We start from the raw sequence: 23,210 nt of genomic DNA on the forward strand, positions 1-23,210 counted from the left end.
CACAGTATTTATATGAACTGCGTAAATTTCATTTACATAGTTATTTTTTAAAACCTTTTTCTCGCAGTTCTATTCTTCAACTTGCCACACTAGTAATATATTCTTTTGTCTGGAAACTTTAAACTGATGGAATAGCTAATAAATATGTTAAATTTTTGTACGCAACCATATCTGTTACATGATGTACATACAGTGTACAACCGTTACTCAGATTTTGCTAAAGCTAAAAACATTTCTGGGGATTATTAGAATACGTACGCTTCTGTAAACCACGTCCATAATTAGTGTTTTCATTAGTTACGCAGGTACATAATAATTATTATATATATGAATATGTGTGTGTCTATCAGACGATTGTTTACTTGATTTCGTGCTTAATTTCTTTCTCAACACCGATGTTACATGTAACGTAGATCTACAGCTTAACGTGGTATTCGAACCACATAAAATACCATCACAATCCAACCTTTATATTCCGTGCTGAAAACGCGTACGTTAACCGTACAGGCTCGAAAGTCGTGTATATTTTTGAGTGATTTGCGTTCTATATACTATTGTCATTTAAATACCCAATTATGCCTACATTGTAGTAATTCATATGTTCGATGTCACATTTTGGTGGAATCAGAGTGCAATCATACAATATACAATTCTTTGAAATCGAAATCATGTGCCGAGGAGAAACAATCAATTCGAAACCTTCCATAATAGTAATTGTTATTCTTAAGGCCCAATCTTATATTAAGAGTAGAATTGTAGTTAGAGATTTGCTGTGTCAATTATGCATAAGAGCGTATTGCTAAAGATCATTCATTTATTTACATTATACTGTATACTTTCTTTTATTTTAAGTAGTCACACATTTTTATTAAGAATTATATGTGCCGAGGTTCATCTTTCTATGACGAAAGGTTCCTGAGATACTCTATTTTTCAGGGCACATTTTCAATCTTTCTTTCCTGCTTATGCATTTTAATGAAAGTAACGTGATGAAAGCCCGGAACGAACTAAGAATAAGTCAGGTATTGCCAGCTGGCAAACTTGAACAATATTTAGTATGCTTAAATTTAATCAGATCAAAGTGCACACGAAGAAAGTTATGAGTGTTGTGAAGCTTAGCAGTGAAAGTCAATAAGAAGCACATTTTGATGCAGTCAAATTGATCACCATCAATTTGGACGCACTAAACAATTTATGTATTTATTTATTTATTTCATAAGGCCAACACAACAGGTTTCATGCCCAGTTATAGTGTCCCTTACTGTACATAATTAGCTAACATACACACAATATTCTACATACATTATACATACTGAAATATACGTTGTTTAATTATGCAGAAGTTATTGCCTTGACAGTTGTTTTGAACTCTTTTTTGGACATACTAAATACATCTGCTACATGAAATCTAATCATTTCGTTATATGAAGCACACAATCTCCACAGATAAGATTTTCGTAATACAGTAGAGCGTCGATTATCCGAAGTAATTGGGGGACATGGGTGTTTCGGAAAACTGGTTTGTTCGGATAATCGAACTGTACATGTTTATTTGCAAAACGAAGTACTGTACAGTAAATTTATTCATAAAAACAGGCATCTCTTTAAGTATTACAAAGTAACGTACAAAGGCAACTTTAGTAGGAATATATAGTATGTGGTACAGTCCCTCATAGAAAGGACAACACGTTTACGTTTAAGCATTTTGTATCGTCAAGTTCACTTCCTCACGCAGCAGCACATAAGTGGTCGTAACAGAGAACAGAAGGTTACTGTTTGCACCGTGAGAAGCTCTTCTTGGGGGCGCGCAATCGTTGAAACTGCGCGGAGCGGCACGTTTCAACTCTAAGCTGGCGCAGCTGTTGCTGTGAACAGCTTTGATACTGCCGCTACTTCTACAGCCAGTGCCAAACCGACAGAAGTGTGCTGAATGTTGAAACACAGCGACTGGCGGCTTGGCCGGTCAGCAACGCCTTATGAAGGCCCCATTAGAAGCAATGTTACGCCAGCGGTGGCTCAGTGCGGCGACTACTGTGGGAAACTTGATTTGGGAGTGAGAGGGATGATGAACGGTAGGGTGGGAGAATAACAGGTGCGAGCGAGTACACAGTTCGGTTAAGCGGTCGTTCGGTTGACCGACGTTCTGATAATCGACGCTCTACTGTATGTTAGTTCTTTCTTTTTTATATAGAATGCCCAGTTTTTACTGTTCTAGTCTTACCTGTCGGGTCACGTAATAGTATTTTTGAAACTAATTATGGACAATGAATTTTACCGTTTAATAATTTATGAAGGAACAACAAATCAGAAATCCATCTCCTTTATTCCATTGTTTGAAAACTAAAATTCGTTACTCAGTCTTCATTGGTGACATGCTTTGGATAGAAACCTGTTTTCTTGTATGCTAGCATTTTTAAGAATTTGAAATGTATATTTTCTACTATATCAGAGAATTTAATGACATTTGATATCAAAGTAATAAAACAGTATTTAATTTTGACCTCACATATGAAAAATATAACCTTATAAATGTTGATTCTTTGTAGAAATCCTGTCCACTTCTATAAATTAAACGCATGTTTCTATATACACATGCTCAATTAGCTATCAAATGTAACTCCTAGATCTTTGGTAATACTTGGGGTAGAGAAGAACGTGCCACTCATTGTATAGGCAAAGTTAATTGGATTTTCATTCCTCGTGAAAGGTACAGATTTACACTTGGACAATTCACAACTAATTTATTATTATCCCATCATATTTGAATTCTCTGTACATCCTGTTCAAATTTCAAGCAGACATCAATTGGACTTATTTATTTATTTAACAGTCACCAGATACAGCTTAAAATCCATTTTACACTGGATGTCTAACAACAATAACAATGGAAAGGATTAGGGAAGGTATCTGCCAGGGCCTATTTAGTAGGTACTATTCCAGCATTTGCCTGTTAGGACTAAGGAAAACCCTGGAAATATCCAGTCAGGACAGTAGGCAACAGGAATCGAACCCACGACCTACCGAATGCGAACCCAACACTAAGACTTGAGCAACTTAACAGTATAATTTGAGATCGTCGGCAAAAACAAGAACTTGAGAAATTTTACTACACAGAGGAATATTGAAAACAAGAAGAAACAAGAGGGGACTTAGATTTGAACCTTTGGGGACTCCCGATAGAGTATTGAACTTTTCAATAACAAATCCTCTGAATGAAACATATTGTTTTCGGTCATGCAAATGAGATACAAGATAGTCCATTGCTTGTTTCGAAAAATTCGGAGTTGCTACTTTTAGTAGCAAGATACCATAATCAACGATGTCAAACGCATTGCTAAAAATCAGTATAAACTGCATATAATTGACCCTCTACATTCACAAAGTAGATCTATTACCTAAGAATTCGTGTTGATAAGGTGAAAGAACGGGTTTTACATGATTTAAAATTCGCGTATATATTATACTTTCAAGAATTTTGGCAAAGGGCGACAGAAGAGCTATTGGCCTGAAATTTTCTATTTCCCTCTTGTTTTATTTCAGCTGAATTATCAGCAATTCACTTCTTTGCTTCTTCCTGTGCTTCTTGCCATATACTCTTTCGTCTTTTGGGAAGTGAGTAAAAAATGAAGATTGATATTTTTTGTGTGTGTGAGAGAAAGAATATAGATTCATCCCTAGCCTGGTAATCACCAAACAAACCAAGTTAATATTTTACATCCTTCTTTGATTTCGCCGTGCTTTCTTCGGCTTCACCAATTGAGTAAATGGGACTGTTGGAATGATTTATACTAAACGAAATCAAAGGGAAAAAAGAAAAATAGTTAAATTATGGAGAGTGTTGCAAAATTATAAATAAATTATTCCATTCTTTTACTGCCAATCGGAGTTCATGAATTTTTTTGTAACTATTTGTTCATTCCAAAGAATTTGTTGTCATTATGCGGCCCATACACTAACGTATTTTTCCGACATAACCATAAAATTTCATACGGTAGTCTTGTTGGCAGCAATCAATATGTTAGTATATGGGATCCAGGGACGGCGTTAAGTGTGGGCGGGGGTGGGCAACCGCCCATCCATCCGCCCACCCCAACAGAAGTAGAATAATGAAGGTGAAATCCTGTGCTTCAAAAGCAATAGGTATTACTTTCGATTGTAATGTAATAGGTTCTAGGACTCTGTTTAACTCTGCAATGAACTATCATTTTAAGACAGATACTTGTAGTAATATAATGATGCCAAAAGTTGTGATAAATGAATTAAAGTTTAACACACACACACACAAAACCGTGCTATTGAAACCCCGATGTTTGTATGTGATGCGCTGAAAAAAAAAAGCAGTGCTTTTTAAAAAGTCGACTAAATAATAGACAGGACTGGGTAGTATTGTCTATTGTCTCATTTCAGAAAGAGAGGGAGGGGAGTAGTGCTTTGTGTCGGTGCGATTGCTTCTTAAAAAGAGGTTGCAACTTGCAATTGTTTACAGCAATGTACCGCATGTCTTACCCGTGTGGCAATTAAACAGGTTTGTAAAAACCCTTATTATAACATTGTTGAGTTGATCTCTGTTGCGTTCAAAAGTCTCTTGCTCAGCTAATGTAAAAAAAAAAAAAAAAAAGAAAAAAAGAAAAAAAAGAAAAGAAAATTCTTCTCACGCTCACTGTCTTCCTCGTGTTCAAAGAAGAATGATTTTCAATCCGTTGACGTGAGTGATAATCCTTCTTCTTCAATGGAGAAACACACAAAAAATACGAATAGATCTACATGTGACACCTAGTGCTGTCGAATTTTTGTGACATTTGAGGCTTTCGGTTTTTGAGGAAACCGTTTTTTTGAAAACCGAAAACGCGGTTTTCAAAACCGACATTTCGGTTTTATGAAATTTCACTTTTTCAAAAACCGGTTTTCGTTTTTTTCAAAAACCGATTTCGACAGCACCAGTGACAACCAGGATTCGCAATTTAAAGTGTTCGATTTCGAAGAAAGTGAAAATGAATTAGATGATGGAGAGAGCGAAGACGACAGCATTGCTTTTAAAGATACTACTAAGGACTTGTGAGTGGAAACAGAGGGATCTTTTTGCAAAACCAAAAGCCCTAGTTGTATTAATCGTGTCAACGATTTGATTTCTTCCTGTTTGACCTACTAGCTTCACAGCAATATTTATCAACATTTCAACGCTATCAAGATTGTAGGCAAAACAGGAATTCCTGTTTTGCCTATTCCTGTTTCACCTACTATTAAGACAAAGGGAAATTTTTGAGATGGAAATTTTAGCTTTAAATGAATCCAGAATATTGATTTAATGCAAGTCACCAAAAGGAATTAAAAACGTTTTAGCATGAAATAAAACTAAGTGTTCAGGATTAAAGGAAATGGAAACTAGAAAAGAACTATGTTATTTACAAATACATTTTTGTACAAATGTACATTTTTCCTGTCGTACACTCATACCCACTTTTCTAAATGTATGCAATAGGATACAGTATTCTGCACTTTTGGCCGCTCCCTATTTCCAGTAAAACATTAGACTTTCATTCTTCTGCTGTCCTTGAGAAAATTTTCTATTCAGTTTTGAATGCTATCCCTCAACACTGTCAGTCGTTTACAATACAATAAAAATTAATGGGTCAGTAGGGCTGCCGTGTCGCGACAAAACGCTGTAACTTTGGCGGAGCAGTTTTGAGAAAAAGAGGCGTAAAGTTTTCATCCGAAAATGTGATTTGTATCGTGTAGAACCAGTGTATCTTGACTTTGGAAACACGTGGTTACATGTAATGTTACGTAAATGCATGTTGTGTGATTAAATTTGGTGAAAATTGATTGGTTGACATTTTTGCCTAGTTACATCGTTTTGTCGCTATAGCGCTGGGCTTGTATTTTGGCTTACATCAGTCTGTGGCTATAGCATCTAATATGTATCTGCAGTTATATCATTTTGTGGCTACAGCGTACACGATTTACCAGTATTATTTGAAATTGAATTCCCTTTAATAGCAAATAGTAACTATCTAATAAATGAAATAACTGAAATACCCAGGCGTTAGGAGTACGTAATTGTAATTTAGGCATAGGGACATGTTAAGAATCCCACTTTTCCAGGCCGGAAAAGTCGTTCGGTATAGAGGCAATTCTGTATTAAATAATAGCGAGCTCACACAGATTCTTTGTTTCGTCTATTGTAATAGGTCTAATCGAATTTGCCCCTGATATATACAACATATTTTCTGTTCAATTGGTTGGTCATTTTCCATCCACCAAGTATAACAAAAGCGGCTTTCTATACACAACTTAAGGTACCCATGAATATCACATATGTTTTCCTTCGTACTTATTGGCAGCTCATGGCATACACAAAATTCACTGTTAAATGGTAATTGAATGTTTATTGCAAAACTGTGGGAAAAACTGATAACAACCAAAGAAAGTCCATAACTAGACACACAAAATAAAAATTGCTGAAGGATTGAGTATGGTATATTTGCTAATACGTAATTTGAACGACCGGGCATGTTGATTTAGTTTTGTACCCCTTTCTAATATTTCGGCCGGTGTGAACGTTTTTTCGTTACATTTCTTTAACATTATTAAAGAAAACATTTAAGGTTCTTCGCTACATCGAAATTTAACTGCCACTAATTTCACATTTTTTTTGTAATGTCTTCAAAACAAATAGCAGTACAGGAAAATGGATCAGCAGTTTACTACACAATATTATTTTACAAGTCATATCGTTGTCGTGGCTTACCTGTCTGCTTTCGCTGTGCAGCTAGTCAGAAAATCGCAATTAAATGACAAATCTATTAATAGCTACAAAACGAAAGCAGAGAGGAGAGTCGCGACAACGGCATCACATGCAAAATAACATTGTCTAGCAAACTGCGGATGCATTTTTTGTACTGTTATTTGTTTTGAAGATATTACAAAAAACTCTGAAATTAGCGCTAGTTAAATTTCGATGTAGTGAAGAACCTTAAGGAGAATATAAAACGAAAACAGAAGCTGTTATTTGAAAAATGTAATTATCGATCACATACTAATCCTTCACATAACAGCGAAAAAGAAATCAAGGGAAAAAGTCATACAAGGGACCAAATTATCTGTCACAAATTAGCCTGTACTTTGAAAAACTTATTTATCAGAACTTACACACTAGACCGTTCTTTGATGCATCAACGTCAAATGTCACTTCAAAAATCGACGTCAACGACCCTGTTGAGACCGAAAACTCCGCTCGTGACAGGAAGCTTCTGAAAAAACCCTCGTCTGGTTTGAGGCATACTCTGTCAGAGCTTGAGAAGATGCTCCTTCTTCTCCGCACTGATACCTCCTGGGGATCCCTGCCTCGGCAGCGCTGACAGCAGTTCTGGGCTCTGTTTTTCCAACTCCTTAACAAGGACTCTTTCCGTAGCTTGCTTAAGAATTGAAATCTCACGAAAATCTTCTGCATCGTAGTCCTTTCTCACATAGATTGCCAAACTACCTCTACGAAATCCCACAACGTAGGAGGCTTTCGATTTCATGTTGGTGTAGGAGGCTTTCGATTTATCCCGGAACAATATCATCTCTCTGTGGGACAGCGTTATTGTCTTGAGGTTCTTCCGACTGGCCTCTATCGTCGACACAAAGTCATCCATGTCGTACAGGACTTTTAGTCGAATTTTGTTGCTGATGCACGCATGCACGCTGTCCGCACTTATGTAGGTGTGATCTGCCTCCAGATATTCCAGTCGGATCCTGGAACAGGATACAGTGTAATCGTTGACGACTCGTAACAACGCCCGGAGAGGATTCGGTTCTTATTTTGGGCGCTGGAGTTGTCTGCAAACAGGTAGATGATTTCCAAATCCCGGGCATGACCTTGGATGAAAGCCACGTAGGCAGACGCAATGTTGCTTGCCCATCACCCGCCTTCCGCTTCGTGCCACAGCACGCAAACTGCCTCCGTGCCTTGGCCAACCTCAGCAAACGTCTCATTGAACAGTACAGGTTTTCGCAAGAAGAAGCTGTCTTTGGTAGACAGTTTTGGCATCGAGAGCACTTTCTGCATATCGACAGTGTAGACTGACGCACGAGTTTCTATATTGCTTTGAAAGTCGTGCATGAGCCCCCGGGCCAGATCACGGTTCTTCAGGTGGAAAATCTGTTCACAGGCTTCGCAGGAGTGCTCCTGCTGCGGCCCGTCGTTGTCGTTGTGAACGGCCAAACGATGCTGCTCGCATCTGGAACAGGTATCCTGGGTGGTCTTGAAGTGGAGATGTGGAGATCTTTCATCACCTCGTGGAAAACTGGCCAGCTGCATTTCTTCTTCCTTTTTCCTTGCAATCTTCGAGGTACTTTTCGTACACTTTCGACGCAGTGTAACCGCAGGGGAGATATCTCCTGTTTGTGGCATGCTCTAAATTGTAATGTAACACCAGCGGATTCATCATCTCGAGGAAATCTCTGATCTGCTGCTTATACCCGTCAGGCAGTGCATGGGCAGGTTTGTGCTTCCCACGCCTGTCTGGTTCAGCCTTCACAAGTGACGTAGAGGCTGAAGCTCCATTGTCCGCCTCAGTATTACAGGTTTGCAAGCTGACACCACGGCATGATCGTTTGTGTAACCGAGGGTGTTGAGAAAGAACTGCTTGCATACAATGTGGTTGTCCATTCTGTATGTCAGCGTGTACTCCCTGCGCCATTTTGGAAACATCGTCTTGCTTGCAGTTTTCTGTCTGGTCACACTCCTTGCCAGGTAATCTCGTCTTTTTTGGATACCCATACTCCAGTAATTCTCTTGGATCTGTACATGGGTTGCCTACAGGATTTTCTCACTGTACCCCTTCTTGCATTTACTGGCAGATTGGAGTGGGTATTTCTTTCTGTCTCTTGCAATCCTCTCCTCTACACTTCTCACGTCTTTCTTTTTCTTCTTTCAAGGCGGAGTGTTATCTTCTCGACCTTGCCCTCGATCTCCCTTGTGATCTTCCCCTTCATCTGCCACTGAATTCTCTTCCTGATCTTGCAGTCGCCTCGCTCTCGTAGCTTCAAACGATTCTATGCCTGTTGATTTTTCACTGCTTTCTTCTTTTAGCCGGGTGGGATCTTCTCTGTATCCTCCACGTTCACGTTGGCGTGACAATGATCCAAATCCGGAATGATCCAATGATCCAAATGAATAAATACCATTAATCACAGCGACTCATTTACGTGGCAAACAAACTAATCAGATTTACGCTATTCTACTTTATTTGTACTTTCATTTGTCACATCCATCTCCAGTATCAATTTCAAGATATTCTAGATATGTTCGCATCTGCATCATAATCCGTGTCTCGTTATCCTTCCACACCGTCTGGAACATGGCAGAAACTCCCGTGTTCTGGCTGGTTTTGACTGTTGATTCCCACCGTCCAGCCCAAAGATCCACATAGAGTGGATTTGGTTTGTTCTGGAATATAATGAATTGTCCTACATATAGGTTATAAAGTCATAACATTGGTGCACTGTTCAATCTGAGTCATACCTCTTTCTTCAATCCCACTGAGTATATTCCCGCTGCAGCAAATCTCAGTCTGAGGCATATTTAAGTTATATATATAATTTCTCAACATGGTTAGGAACTTAGGGATCTATCTCGATTTATACCGTATGCGTTGCTCAGCGGCTAATCTGGGGATTGGAAGCATTATCAACCCTTGTTTATAATAATTGGACATGCATGTAAGGACAAGAACTGACAGTCTACAACTAGTGAGTTAGTCTAATCCCGCTTGTAAACGTTAATCATTTCAACTCAGGCACGTCTCCCAAGGGGTGTATGTGCATGAAAAGTACATTAAATATGTATAATTACGCCTGAAGTTATACTATTTTTCCACAAAACTCTGAATTTTTAGGGGATTCGGGCCAACTGGACTCCCCTTAAATACGTGCCTTTTTCAACTTCAAATCTCTGACCAACTCTCTCACTACTTAACATAATTCATGCATTTGAGCTGCAGTGGTATTGCTATCTTATTCTTACCTTGACTAGAATTATAATGCAGCCGCGCCAGTTCAACTATATTTTTCCCTCTTGAAGTCATCTTCTTCGAATCAATGACACTCCCTCCATCGTATTAACAAAACAAACACACCAGCCGGCGTCAGGTCGACTCAGCGGCGCTTTCTCCCACTAAACAATTACCAGCTATTTGGCCCGTTTGTTCCCATGATTCGGGGCGCTGGTCCCGCCAATTTGATTCAGATTCAACCATTGATTGATTTATACAACGGTGACGTCACTGTCAGACACGCGTAAAAACAGAACATCCGAAAATCCTACATTCATTTTTCAACAAAACAATGTAATTCGCGTCACATCGTTTTGTCGCTACAAAATGCACACTTACTACTTACAATGACATTGACAGAACAATGTAATTTCAGTTACGTAGCCGTTCAGTAGCGCAAAACAATGTAACTCGATTTGCGTCGTTCTGTCGCTACAGACAGGCTAATTTCCTACTTACATCGAAATTCTCTTTGCTATATTTTCAAAAGTATTTGACCCAGCTCAATGCTGGGCCTGGTAAACATAAATATCGGTGGCGGGAAATTCAAAAATGCTTATAGCGACAAAACAATGTAACTCAAGTTACAGCGTTTTGTCGTGACACGGCAGAGGGTGACTATGAAATTTTCTTCACTCTTCCACTTGGCTATTCCACGGTTCATTGGTGAAATTTGACAAACCAACTCCGTGCTTATTATACTACGAAAGTCTGTGGCTTGCACTACGATAGGTATAACCTCCCCTGAAATTAAAAATAAAATAAAATAAAATAAAATAAAATAGATGGCACTGTGTTGTACCATACGCCAAACAAATGAATGTACCTGTAAATCTTTGGAAGTGATTGAATTGGATCCTCGATTACCGTGTTCGACATTTTATCCACTCAACGTCTGGCTTCAATTGACGTTCCTTGCGGCTCATGCGATGTATATCTGACGGGTTTATGGGCTCATCTCCACGAAGAACTACAGTGGCTTTGCGTTGAGTTGATTTTCAATTTAACGTCCCTTTCAGCAGCGAGGCTATATGAGACGTATATCTACTGATTAACATGGAATCCGAACCACATGAGCTCCCGCCGAGAATCGAACCCGTGTCTCCCACGCCAAAGGCGCGTCTGCTAACCGCTTAGCCCTCACCATTACGCCTGCTAATCAGATATAAATAATATTTATATTCCAACAGTTAACGTGCACGCTTAATGTTAACAAAGTTCGACATATCTATGAAGATAAAGACACTTGTTACAAAAATATTCTCACAAAACATTCAGAATACAATTGTATCTCTAATTTTAAAACATGTGCGGCACGAGCCTAGGAAATTTTTGAGCTTCCACAATTCTGAGCTTTTATGCGTATCTTGGTTACATATCTAAATTAATTCTGGCCGGAAAAGGTTAAGAAAACTACCATATGTGGGAAAAAATGCATTGAAATAATTTTTATTTGGTACACGCCACATCTTAAATTACAACAGGATAGAGTAATCATGTTGCATGATATTACCAACACTACAAAATCACCGACTGATAAAGAAAACTATAAAACTGCTAACAAGATATACAGAAAAGACATAACCAGCAAAAATTACTACAAATGAAAAATTGATAAATAATTCAAAGAATAAATGTCCAGCAGCTTGGTCTACAATTAATAAGAAAATTGGAAAAAGCGCTGTTCGAGATTCCATACCAATATCCGTAAACGAGTGAAATTACTATTTTGTGAATAATATAACAGAACTAAATGATAAATCAAAATATGAAAACTGTTTCTCCGAAAATCAAGATTTTGACTTTAGAAGTTTATTAGCACAGCAAAATGTACGTAACATTGAGTCAATTTTTTCATGGACTGCAATTAATACCATAACAGTTTTATCAATCGTTAGTAAGTAGAAAACTTCAAACAGTGAGAATTTCAGTGGATTTTCTAACAATTGTTTTTTAAAAGTATTTAACTGGATGCTTTTTAGAGAGAATCTTCCCTGACTACCTTAAATTGACAATCACTTTAGCCATACATAAGAAAGACAATAAAAGCAAAACTTAATAACAACCGTCCTATATTCTTAGTACCAATTATATCCAAAGTCTTTGACCAGTGTATTAAAAATCAATTATTAAACTATCACCACACTTCAGAATTTGGATTCAAACTGAGGGTTTCCCGACTAAGGCTGCGGAAAATATAGTAACACATATATTAGAATATTTTGAAAGTAATTTATAAACGTGTGCAACGCTGCTAGATCTGAGTAAAGCTTTCGATACAGTGTCACACGAGGTATTGATGAAAAATTACATTATCATGCTACCCTGGAAATCGAGTTGTCATTAATGAAGTCTTATCTTAGTAATAGACGACAGGCAGTCCGTATTGCAAATGAAAGGTCAAGTTTTTTGAATGTAACATCAGGGGTGCCTTAGGGGTAGTGCTCTCAACGGGTCGGGTCGGGTCGGGTTGAAGACCGACCCGACCCGATCCGTGACCCGAATTGACTGACCCGACCCGAACCGTGATCCGATCTGATTGACCTGACCCGATAACCCGACCCGAGCTGACCCAACCCGACAACAAGACCCGAATAGCCCGACCCGAGTTGACCCGATTGACCCGACCCGACAACCCGACCCGAGTTGACCCGACCCGACCCGTTTGAGAGCACTATGGTCACGACACTGGGTGAACGCCAAAATGCACTCACATTGGGAAACTAGTTTTAAAAGCATAATTTTAGAAAATAAAGCTTAAAGCATAATTTAAAATATATAGCACAATTCTTGGAAAATTCTCTTTAACTGTAAGTTTAACATACTGTGTTAATATTTTTTAAAGCCAATATTTACAATGCAAAATCATTGAGAACATAACAATGCAACAATGAAAAGCTTATTTTCATTTCTGTAAACTTTTCGGTGAAATCCTTTGATGTGGAGAAAAGAAAAAGTAAAAGAAGACATTTTTTCCGCCAACAATGAATAGTATGCAAGAACTCCATACTATATTGTTACAGTGACGACGCCAGCTTTAAGTTCTTAGGGGGGCAAAGGAGGGGCAGATACATTTTCGGGGGGCGGCTATTTGCCATACCAAAAATGACATATTTATTACGTTTGACTTATTTTACATTACATTGTGTATTTCGTTGCTGTTTTTATGTTAGATCTATATGATTATAAATTAAACTTATTTCAAATAAAATTTGTAACTAACAAATAAGTAACGTCTGCACATGAAATATTTTTCAATGAAACTTTTGAAGCCTAAAATATAAATTGAATTACTTTCGCGTATGCTACAAGTAACACATTCGTCTATATGCTACGTATCTCTCTCTCTCTCTCTCTCTCTCTCTATATATATATATATATATATATATATATATATATATATATATATATATATATAGACAGAGAGAGAATTTACGAGGAGCTGCTGAAAATGTCGTAGTCCAATCCAGAAGGAGTGTAGGTACTAGGTAGAAAAATGAAACCGTAGTTTAGAAAAACATATCTCTGTATGTACAAATATAAATTTTCATATTAATAATGAAATTCTTATTGATTCTCAGGCCTCTGAAGTGATTATATGTGCCCAAACAGATAATTTCACGAACATCCAGATCCTTACTGTTATAACATTTTTGTTCCACCAAGGAAAGTCACCGAAGTAAAGTAATTAGGAAATCAGTGAAACACCACGGGACTCTCCTCCGTTATATATGGTGGTGAAGAAGTAAGTGGCTTAGTATAAACGTAGCAATTTCTCAACAAATTATGCTTTACATCCAGGATGATTAAAAGCAATGACTCTTCCTGGAATCATGGATGCAATTTGTGACATTATTCTTGAAAATTGCAGCATTTCAGCCAGTGGTGGATATAGCCCGGAGCCGGAGGGCCTAGGCCACCCCAGTTTTTGTGTGACAAAAATAATTTAAGCTATTATTTATATAGTTTTTAAAGTATATAGTAAACTCACGATATATTTATTATAGTCTGAGGTCTGCTCCCCGCTTTCCAGGTTTTTACCTTCTCAGCGAAACTTGTGTCAGAGATTCTGGGAATTTCTTTGGAACTCGTCGGTAGCATAATTCAGAATGGCTTGGGTATGCGCAAGTTCTCGGCATAATGGGTTCCCAAAAAATCTGTCAGGAGAATAAAAGGGTAACGGCATTAAGAGAAGTCTTCTTCCAATTTGACCGTAATGCTGATCAATTTCGCTGACGAATAGTAACCATAGATGAAATATGGTTGTACCACTATGATCCTGAATCGGAACAACAGTCAATGGAGTAGTAGCACTCATTTCTCCATCGCCCCAAGAAGTTCAAGACACAGAAGTACGTTGAGAAACTGTTTGGAACATTCTTCTGGTATAAGTATGGAGTGGTAGACTACCTCCTCAATGGTCAGATATTTAATCCAGAATCTCTACATTACTTACAAAACTGAAAGAAATATTCAAAGTTCAACGCTGCGGAAAATGAAAAGAAAGGAATTCTGTTCCTTCAGGAGAATACACCTGTCCATCAAGCCCCTGCGAACATAACTGACATTGCATAATCTGGGATTTCAATGTCTAGATCATCATTCTTATTCCGCAGATTTAGCTCCGTCTAACTATTACGTGTACTTATTTCCCAAACTTAAATAACACTTGAAAGACGCCATTTTAGATCTGATAGGGGTAGTGCTACGAACAGTGGTGCGAGGAAATCTAGATTTTTTTTTCTAACTTTTCTGCAAAAGCTGGAGCACTGTACAAGGTAGTATATTGACTCTCGGGGGAAGAGAAGAAGAAGTAAAATTTCACCAATCCACGTGCACTCCTTCTGGGTTGGGCTACGAATTTTTCAGGAATTCCTAGTCAATATGGTAGACGTCACGTCAGTACTTTGAAACAAAATAAGTAAAGGAGCACTAGTATAAACCAATTACTAACTAAAGATCAGCACTGACAATACATTTTATTGGGAATCAATTTCATTCCATAATTTTATTATTATCATTTGCAGGAAGGGAAAATACAACTCTTTTTATCTCCTTCAAAAAATTAAGCTCTGGTAGTTGCAAACTAAGCTGTTATAAGCACATCCTCTGAATATTGGAAGCCGAGAATAATGTTTCAGAAAAAAGAAGTTTTAAATAAAACAAAATATGAAACTGAAAACTTCAAACCTGGATAAATACAAACAAGTTACGTAACTGGTTTTACCTTTCTTTTGTTTCCAATCGAAGTTGATCCAATGAGAAGAATACAAGTCGACCAAATCTACTATTGTTCGCTAGGCACAATTATTAAAAATCATAAGAAAGAAGTATAACTAAAATTTACCTCAAAAGGGGCTAAATTAGAAAACAGAAATATGCGTGCATACCCAGACGCTCAAAGAAGAAAGCTTGAGGATTAATCTGCCACATAGTAAATTCATGGAAAGTAGACTACAATTTGTCAATGAGATTAGTTATGATACTGATATAAAATACTACATGAAGAATGTTTAAAGATTGTACGAGTCTGGGGGGGCAGTCTAGGTGGCAGAAGTAGTTACTAGGGGGCGCTCGCCCCCTTGCCCCCTTCTGGCGTCGTCACTGTATTGTTATGTTTACTTTTTGAACTTAAGCACTTTCTGTACTTTTTGGTGGCATCTTTTACTTTCCCTTTCTGTATATATGTACCTGTAAGGCGCACACAGATGATAGAAAAAATTTATTCGAGCAAAGCACATCTCTTTACAATGAATTAAGTAGAAAGTTCATTAAATATGAGAGAAACTAGTTGCAAAAAATATCAATAAATAGATCAAGATATTTAGAACATTTAATGTATAATAAATATACATTATACACGATTAATGTAAAATAATCATTGAAATTAACAATAAAGCATAATTTAAAAAAGCATAATTAAACAAGAAATAAAGCATAATGTGGGTTGCTCTAACAATTAAGTTGAATGAAGACGAGAAGAAAACGAAAGCTGATTCGTTAACGAATTTCGTTGATCTTCTTTGTGTCTCCAAAAACGCATTCCTAGAAACCTGCAAGCTAGGTATCATCTCTGTGATTATATCAGTTTCTAGTGTTGCATGTGAAAGGTCATTCTCTTCTTTGAAAAGATTAAAGACTTGTATACGCAATTCAATGACTCATGATAGGTTGAAAAACTTAGTGTTACTTTATTTTGAGAAGGAAATTGCTAAATCGTTAGATCTTTAACAAGTTGTGGATATGTTTGCTGCTGCCCACACGAATAGAAAGATCCTCTTCAAGTAGAGGCATGAACCTATAAGTTATTTTCTTTACCTGTAAAAGTGTATTTGCTTCCACTTAAGTCAACCAGCTACACATATTTTAAACGCCATGATTAAACAACTATTTACTTATATTAGAAATCAATTGCATTAATGAATCCTAGTTGTTTGAGGTACTAAATTCTTATATTTTCACTGTTTTCCAAAGAGTAAAATCATGAACAATAAAGATGGAAACATTCACCTTGAATACACACACACACACACACACACACACATATATATATATATATATATATATATATATATATATATATATATATTGGAGATGTCCCCCTCAAAATCCTCTTGGGCCCTTCATTGGCCCCCCCTGAAAAAAACTCTAGCTACGCTACTGGACACCATGCACCAGAGATGAATTCTCTACCACTGAGCCACCGCGGCCCTGCTTGGGCTTGGTCGTCCATATCCAATATCTCTTTTGGCGTTGCTTAAACAACTTCTAGTTTTGTTCTAAATCCAGACTCCATATTGGCGCAGATATTAATATTACAGTCGATTGGTAAAATCAATCTTCCACATTTAAAAATTAAAGTACACACAAGTAGAAAAATAAGCATTTATCATAAAAACACTAGCTGCAAGTGTTCAAAATAGATTTATGGTTTCTATAAAATCAATTGAAAATTGCTATTTTTAATTAGGCAGCTAGTGAAAAACAGCAGCTTTCGACTCCAGCCGAGTTTAAACTCAACCTAAACTCAGTTGACCAAAGTGAAGTGACCCGACAACCCGACCCGAAACCCGACCCGAGCTGACCCGACTGACCCGACCCGATAAGCCGACCCGAGTGACCCGACCTGACCCGATTGACCCGACCCGACAACCCGACCCGAGCTGACCCGATTGACCCGACCCGACAACCCGACCCGAATAACCCGACCCGACAACCCGACCCGAGTAGCCTGACCCGACAACCCGACCCGAGCTGACCCGACTGACCCGACCCGACCCGTTTGAGAGCACTACTTAGGGGAGTGTCTTAGGACCTCTACTTTTTCTTATCTAAGGAAATGACTTCCCAAGTTTTCAACCTTGTAAATCTGTTTTATCTGCTGACGATACAACACTTCTAAGTACAGATAAGACCTTAATGGGAGAAAATTGAACCACTTGCGCATCATTATGAATGTGATGTCAATAGTGTAGAGGTGGAACTGAAACTTCTCCCGAAAGGTTTGAAATGTTATGAGGAGGAAAAGCAATGCACATTACCTCCGTTTCTCAGTTTACTGAAGTGATAAATCGCTTCAAAATTGCTTTTCATGAAATTCACAAATTAGCCGTAATTGTTGTCACCATTACTGTAACTAGTTCACCATGTAAGCGTTCTTTCTCGTGTCTTACACGGGTTAAAACATATCTAAGAAATCAAATGGTAAACGGTCACCTAAGCGATCTTTGTTTCCTTTCGGTAGAAGTAAAACTTGTAATGAATATTGCTGTAGAGGATGTAGTAAACGCATTCGATGCTGGACATAAAAATAGACGCATTGCACTTCATTAAAGTGCAGGTATAAGAGTTTATTGTAAGCTTCTTCGTACCATGTGATCAGCCCTTCATAGTTTAAAATACATTGTTGTTTCTGTGGATCATGATGAAGTTTTGTTAATTGCTATTTACTTCTTTATTTTTTATTTTTTATTTTTATTTTTTTTATTTTTTATTTTTATTTATTTTATTTATTTTTTTTTTTTTGCTAACTTGCTTCAATTTCAACGATTTCTGTATAAAGTATGATCAAACAATCATGCTGTCGAATTTCTCTATTCTTTTAGTAACATAGGTCTTTGCTGTTGAATATAGAGATCACGTCAAAAAATGTGCACAAATTAAGAATATATTAGAGAAAATATGAATGATTTATATTTCTTTTGTCTCTTGTTTTCTTATAATAAATCCTTCAAAGATACAAATGTTTGCAGTAGCCTATTTTATCCTTGTTTTACTTTACCTACTTATTGTGTATTTTATGTTATTAACGAAAGGTAGAGTATTATCTGTTAGTCTGTGTTGTTTGAAACTTCTTTTATTTCTATGCATTCATGTACATTCTTGAAGAGAAAGGAGGTAAAGGTGTCTTGAACTTTATCGACTACACAGTACATACCGTTATTATTGTTTTAAAAGAATTGGAAGTAGAGGTACAGGGTTTGTCCGGGAAGTAATAGGACTGATTTTATTCCGCCATGACTCTACTTCGGAGCGTGCGCGCACCGACTGGATCCGGTAGAGGGCGTTCCTAGGTAACGAACGAGCGGCTGGTCAGTTGTCTCTGAGCACACGAAGAGTCAGGACAGAATTTTTCGCGCGACGTGTTTCTGTGAGTGGTGCAAGCCGAAAATGCAGCGTTCGTTAGAGTAAAGGTACGCGATTAACTTCTGTGTTAAACTCGGTAAATCTGCGACAGAGACGTTTGATAGGTGTATGATCAAGCAGGCTTACCCAGATGATACTTTAGCAAGAAGTGGTGTGTTTCGGTGGCACAAGGCCTTTCCGGAGGGCCGGGAAGAGGTCGCCGATGAAGACCGTGCTGGAAGACTTTCGACTTCGACAAACACCGACAATGTGACTCGTGTGGGCGAAGTTTTGAACTCAGACCGTCGACTAAGTATTCGTTTAATTGCCCAGATGTTAAATTTACCAAAAACTGTGGTTCATGAATTTGTGACGGAGCATTTGATCATGCGCAAGGTGTGCGCGAAGATTGTCCCAAAAGTGTTCACTGAGGACCAGAAATTGCGGCGAGTGGAATTGTGCCAAGAAAATTTGAACATATGTGAAAGTGACCCCAAATTTTTGAATAACGTAATCACAGGTGACGAATCATGGATCTTTGAGTATGATCCCGAGACAAAGAGGCAATCTTCCGAGTGGCATACGCGGGCGTCTCCTCGCCCAAAAAAGGGAAGAATGAGCAAATCCAAAGTGAAAACGATGCTCATTGTCTTTTTTGACATCAAAGGCACCATCCACCATGAATTTGTTCCTCCTGGATAAACCGTCAACGCCAAGTTTTACGTGGAAGTGCTCAAGAGACTCAAACGAAGGGTCAATCGGGTCCGACCAGACATCGGAGCCGATTGGAAGCTGCACCACATCAACGCCCCGGCTCACACCGCCTTTCTTGTGAACAGCTACCTGACCAAGGCCGGCATCCCAACGCTTCCGCAGCCGCCCTACAGCCCAGATGTGGACCCCCGGACTTCTTTATGTTTCCTCGCCTGAAACGCCCGATGAAAGGCAAGCATTTTGAGACGACAGAGGGGATCCAAGCAGCTTGCACCGCGGCTCTCAAGGCTATTCCGGAGAATGACTTCCGTGACGCCTTCAATGCTTGGAAATCGCGCTGGCAGCGCTGCGTCGATGCAGAAGGAGCCTATTTTGAAAGTTTTTAAAGAATTGTAACGATTGGCTCAATAATTTTTTTTTAAAATCGACTTAGTCCTATTACTTTCCGGACAAACCCTGTAGTGTGTCTTCTACGCGAAATTCGGTAGGTCGAGCATATAGCTACGAACTCCCTCAGCCCATCCGAAATCCTGCATTTATTCAGCCCACCAGGCGAATGCCGGAATTGTACCTTCTACAAGACCAAAACAGCTTTTTCCACATCCTTGTTCCTCCATATTTCGGTCTGAGCCTTAGCTAACTAAAGAGTATAAAAAACTTAATTGTCAAGAAATATCTACATTGCCAAGTTCTCATTTTCATTGTCCGCCCACCCAGCAATTAAGTCCGCCTCTTTCCGCCCACCCCATCAAGTGTTTCTGGCGCCGTCCCTGATGGGATCTGTCGTACGTTTACGTACCGAATTTTTATACGATGGAAAAGTCTGGCTGATTTTAACTTCCAGCGTAAATACGGTCCTTAAAAACGGCTCAGATGAAAGAGTTTTCGAGTAGCAGGTGGTCTCATACTCTTTCCGCGGCCTTCTTCCCGGTCTGGTCTTATTGTTTTCAGAAGAGAAAGCCTGTTCTTGAGTTGATCTCGCGAATCGTTGCTGAGGTTTGCTGGTACACTCACCAGGAATCATCATTCCAATCTAGTTTCAGTCTTTCTATACAATACATGATCTCGGCTAAATTAATAGTTCCTATTGCACAAAACGACACATTATTTCCTAATTAAAATCTATAATTTATTTTCATTAAATGGAGAAAAAATATTTAAATCCCATGTTCCCTAATCTGAATTTTCAAATGATAAGAGCTCCTCCATAGCTATATAGTCAGCGTACACGTCCTCGGTGCGGGATACCCTGTTCGATTCTCGGCGTGAGCTGATGCTGTTCGGATTCTACTTCTCATATAGGATCGCTAAACTTAAACCCAATCCAATCGAACCTAATGCCTTTCGACTAAGAATGTAATATGAATGGTACCGAGACCCGAGACGGACTTTTATATATCGAGACGAGAAGGAGACCGAGACCGACGTTTGTATAACCGAGACGAGACCGAGGAAAAGATAGATCTCTATAAATCAACACAGCTTTAAACCGGTATACGGACAAAATCTCGCGGCCGAAACCTCGCCGCCCAAAATCTCGCCGGCCAAAACCTCGCGGGACAAAATCTCGCCGGGCCAAAACCTCGCGTGGCCAAAACCTCGCTTCCCAAAACCTCGCGGGACAAAATCTCGCCGGGCCAAAACCTCGCGTGGCCAAAACCTCGCCGCCCAAAACCTCGCGGGACAAAATCTCGCCGGGCCAAAACCTCGCGTGGCCAAAACCCCGCCTCCCAAAACCTCGCGTGGCCAAAACCTCGCCGCGAATGAAACTTTTCTTTAAAATTTACCCAATGTGTTTCCTAATATGCAATTCCACATTACAAATAATAATAATAATAATAATAATAATAATAATAATAATAATAATAATAATAATAATAAGATACAAAACATCGTGTGCGTGGGCTTTCTCGGGTTATTCCCGTTTCCTCCCACTTTCTTTATTCGATCATTTCCTTCATCCTGGTCATCTACGTCTCCTTTAACCTATAGGACATAATCAAGGGACGTCGTAAAAACTCATATATTGTTTCATATTTTCATAAGTATTATTAGATTTTTGTTAAAATTTTAAGTTTTTGGATGTTCCAAAGTTCACGAAACTAACCTCGTTAGTTGTCATTACTTTCCTTATGCAGACTTTCTTTCCTTATAACCAGTTTAAAAACATCCTGTCGCCCTACCTTCACATTGAAATCCTCTAATACAGAAATAGAATTTTCATATGGTATCGCGGGACTTGGTCAAATACCCGTGATACTTCTTCTGAAACAGCGTCTTTTATACCGTCATCCTTATCATCTGTTGGAACATGTACATTTTGGTCAGGCGAGATTTTGGGTATGGCGATATTTTGGGGCGCGAGGTTTTGGCCCGGCGAGATTTTGGCCCGCGAGGTTTTGGGTGGCGAGGTTTTGGCCAGGCGAGGTTTTGGCCCCGCGAGATTCTGGCCCGCGACGTTTTGGGCGGCGAGGTTTTGGCCAGGCGGGGTTTTGGCCCGGCGAGATTTTGTCCCGCGAGGTTTTGGGCGGCGAGGTTTTGGCCTGGCGAGGTTTCGGCCTGGCGAGATTTTGGGCCGCGAGGTTTTGGGAGGCGAGGTTTTGGCCAGGCGAGGTTTTGGTCCGCGAGGTTGTCGCCGCGAGGTTCTGGCCGCGAGGTTTTGTACCCAAACCCTTTAAACCTGGTGTACAATTTAGATTCAAACCGCGCTTAATTAAAAGTTCTAATTACATCCTAATTACATTTCGCTTGTTAAATTTGACCACCGACCACCTCAAACTTGATCCGTACCATATAAATATATGCAATTATTCAAGGACTTACAGTTAGCAATATACATTGTGTTGATTTTTGGTTTAGTTTGTTTTAGTTTAACGTCCCGCGGTCATGGTAGGGTGACTAAAGGAGACTTGAAACTACTGATTATAGCGGAATCCGAACCACTTCGGTACGGATCGAACCGGTATCGGATAGCACGGGCGCACACTGGTCACTAAATTACAAGAGATTTGCTCTGTTGAACATAGGCCACGTAATGAGCGCCCAAAGAGTGTTACCACTCAAGAAACAGCAATGGCGATAATACCATCGTTTGTGAAAAGTCCTAAATGTAGTACCCCAAGTGTGTCATTGGAATATGGAGTAAGCCAATATTTCGTAACTAGGAGTACCCTGATCGCCGGTTGTTGTTTTGCATCTGGACTACCGAACAACAGGAACGTGATCCCTGTTTTCCAAGGGCATACTGTTCAACGATGAGGAATACTTCACTTTGAACTGGGTGGTTATTCAGCATAACTTTCCATACTAGTGTGACGCAAATACGCACTGAGTTGATCCGAGTAGAGAAATTAGTCCGGAAAAAAGTAATGTTGTGGTGTGGTATATGGGACATCCATATCATTATACCTTTTTCATTACCAATAACCTAACGAAGCAAAAGTACCTGATGTTGCTGCAGGACCTTTGCTACTTTCCATACTGAACGCAGGCTACAGCTTCTCATTTTATTTTCAGCACGATTGAGCCACACAAACACTATGGAGTTGGTGTGAGCGAATGGTTAGATCCACAACTTCCAGAGAAGTGAATTGGTCGCCGTGATCCCAGATGCCCTGAATTAGCGTGCCTTGATTTTTATCTGTAGAGACATCATAAACAGATTGTGGATGCTGAGAGAATCTGATGCTGATTGTGTATTGTAAATGAAACACCTTGAGAAACGCATTGAGCACGCCTGGACCAAATTTCATCCTATATACTCCTCCATGTGCAGTCAGAGTTCTTGCGGTGACTATAGTTATGCCTTGTACGTGAAAAAGAGTACATAGAACA

The 23,210-nt window shown here is 39.0% G+C and overlaps 1 long non-coding RNA gene across 1 annotated transcript in view; it reads left to right on the forward strand.

The window, feature by feature from the left end:
* Positions 1-200: 200 nt before the first annotated feature.
* Positions 201-23,210, forward strand: part of LOC145683441 (uncharacterized) — a 48,631-nt gene continuing 25,621 nt past the window's right edge. Inside the window, exon 1 of the long non-coding RNA XR_014131097.1 lies at positions 201-305. This is a non-coding gene — a long non-coding RNA (uncharacterized LOC145683441). The remainder of the gene's footprint in view (positions 306-23,210) is intronic.

This window comes from Thermobia domestica, chromosome 4, assembly GCF_964235325.1.
Source record: "Thermobia domestica chromosome 4, izTheDome1.hap1.1, whole genome shotgun sequence".
NCBI lineage: Eukaryota > Metazoa > Arthropoda > Insecta > Zygentoma > Lepismatidae > Thermobia > Thermobia domestica.